The sequence below is a fragment of the Cornus florida genome, unplaced genomic scaffold (genome assembly GCF_030987335.1).
Source record: "Cornus florida cultivar Cherokee Brave unplaced genomic scaffold, ASM3098733v1 CherokeeBrave_3.0.0_Hap2_Chr04, whole genome shotgun sequence".
Lineage (NCBI taxonomy): Eukaryota > Viridiplantae > Streptophyta > Magnoliopsida > Cornales > Cornaceae > Cornus > Cornus florida.
This window is the reverse complement of record NW_026775574.1, coordinates 54,016,728-54,019,209: the sequence shown is the minus strand read 5'-3', so window position 1 is coordinate 54,019,209 and position 2,482 is coordinate 54,016,728. Positions and strand designations below refer to the sequence as shown.

General features: G+C 37.7%; 1 non-coding gene across 1 annotated transcript; it reads right to left on the bottom strand.

Annotated features, from left to right (window-relative positions):
* Positions 1–507: 507 nt before the first annotated feature.
* Positions 508–613, bottom strand: LOC132305616 (small nucleolar RNA R71). The gene has a single exon (XR_009481655.1). It is a non-coding gene; the product is annotated as a small nucleolar RNA R71 (small nucleolar RNA).
* Positions 614–2,482: the final 1,869 nt, after the last annotated feature.

Sequence of the window (2,482 nt, the reverse complement as noted above, 5' to 3'; positions counted from 1 at the left end):
TTTATTCCCAGCGATCTTGAAATTAAATCCACTCCTAGGGATTTTGAAGATGTGAGAAGAAACCTCCTTTCTAACGCAACCACTCATTTGATAAAATGGCAAATAATGACATTCCTCAACCTCATCATGGACCTTATCCTCCACCTAGGGCTCTTAAATGCTTATAATTCTCCCATATGCTACCAATTGCCTAATGTTCAAGCCCATCATTGTGAGATTAAGCTCGAAATCATCCAAATGTTGCTTTTCTTTTCTTTTTTTTTTTTTTTTTTTGTGGCCACCCACATGAAGACCCTTATCGGCATTTGGATGGATTCTTAGAAATATGTTCCATCGTCAAAATCATCAATTTTCTAGAATAATCTCTTAAAATAAATCTCTTCCTATGCTCCCTAAAAAATAAGGCCAAATATTGGTTTAATACTCTTGGGGCAAATACCATCACTTCTTGGGCTCACATGCAACAAGAGTTCCTTAAGAAGTACTACCCCGCGAGCAAAACAAATCAAATTAGGAAAGCAATAATGGCATTTTCTCAAAATGATGGTGAACCATTCTATGAGGTGTGGGAGAGACTAAATGATTTGCTTTGGAAATGCCCTCACCATGAATTTCCTAAATGGCAACTTGTACAATGTTTCTATGAAAGCTTATCCGATTATCATCGACAAATGGTGGATGCCTTATGTGGGAGCACATTCATGCTCAAAAATAAAGATGAAGTATGGATTTTAATCGAAAACTTAAGTGAGATTTCCATGCACCGTGCTTCATCTACTAGCTCGGGTAAGATATTAATGTTAGGTGGGAAGACAGTTGATAATCTCCTTAACATTGATAATTCCTTAGAGGTCACCGCTCAAGTCAAAACCGTCACTCAAAGGTTTGATCAATTCTTACTAGGACATCCTTCGGCACCTCAAATGCTTTCATCTTCTTTTATTCCAAGTGAAATTTGCACGATTTGCTCCAATCATTATCATGTTACTTGGGATTGTCCCATGAGACAACAATTTCTCTATGATTCTCAAGAGCAAGTCAATACTACTTTTTCTCGCCCTAGGAATGATCCTTATTCTAATATCTACAATCCTGGGTGGAGAGATCATCCAATTTTTTTCATAGAGAAATCAAGGTTCAAGTTCTAATACTTCTCAAGGAAAATATGTGCCTCCTTATCAAGTTTTTAATCAAAATCCTCATCCTCAATCATATCATCCACCTCAATATTTTCATCCAAATGCCAATCATTCTTTAAGTTCATATCATCAAGCATCTCCTGCTTTCAATTCACATTCTCATCCATCTTAAGCACCTCTAAAGAATCCTGTTTTTTAGGACAAGGTGTTGGTCGTTTTGGGCAATCTTGTGGCGAAAACACAATTGCTTCATTCCATTCGTAACCTATTTTGAAGCTTGAGTCCCAAATCAGGCAGCTCACTAATGCACTTAGTGCAAAGGTAAAGGGAAAACTTCCAAGTCAACCCGAGGTCAATCTAAAGGCTCACTATATGGTGGAAGGACATCCCTCATTGGGACCTTCCCACCACAAACAATTGCAAGCCATCACTACTTTAAGAAATGGGCGAATTGTCGACAATAAGGTTCGAGAACCACTAAGTGAAGAGAATGACCCAAAATTTGAGTATCCTTTGCTAATGCCGAAATCCATTCCTAGTTCACTCCAAGAGAGTGAGTATGACAAGAAAGAAAATCCATCATCATCTTCTTCCCCTTCATTAGAGAACCCATATAAGCCTAGGACTCCATTTCCTCAAGCTTTAAAAGACTCGTCCCTTTTCAGAAGACAACAAAAGAAAATCAATGACATAATGGAAGTGTTTAAACAAGTCAAAATCAATCTTCCTCTTCTTAATGTTATTAGGAAAATTCCTCCTTATGCTAAGTTCTTGAAGGACTTGTGTGCTAAAAAACGGAAATCTAAGAATGATGTGCTTAAGAAAGTTGTTTTCAATCTTCCTCTTCTTAATGTTATTAGGAAAATTCCTCCTTATGCTAAGTTCTTGAAGGACTTGTGTGCTAAAAAACGGAAATCTAAGAGTGACGTGCTTAAGAAAGTTGTTTTCATCGAGCAAGTAAGCTCCATCATTCAATATAACACTCCTCCCAAGTTCAAAGATCTTGGTGCCCCTACCATTTCTTGCATCATTGGGGATTATGAAATTTAAAAAGCTCTTTTGGACTTAGCAGCGAGTGTCAATATTCTACGTTACTTGGTGTATCTTCAATTGGGGTTGGGTGAATTGAAACACATGTCGGTTGTCTTACAACTCACTGATACGTCCATTAAGAAAGCGCGTGGGATCATTTAAGATATTCTTATCAAAGTGGATAGACTTTACTTCCCGGTAGACTTTGTAGTGCTTGATACAGAACCGATCCACAACACTTAAAGTCATATACCTGTCATTCTAGGCCGTCCCTTTCTATCTACTGTTAATGCAAACATCAATAGTAGGAC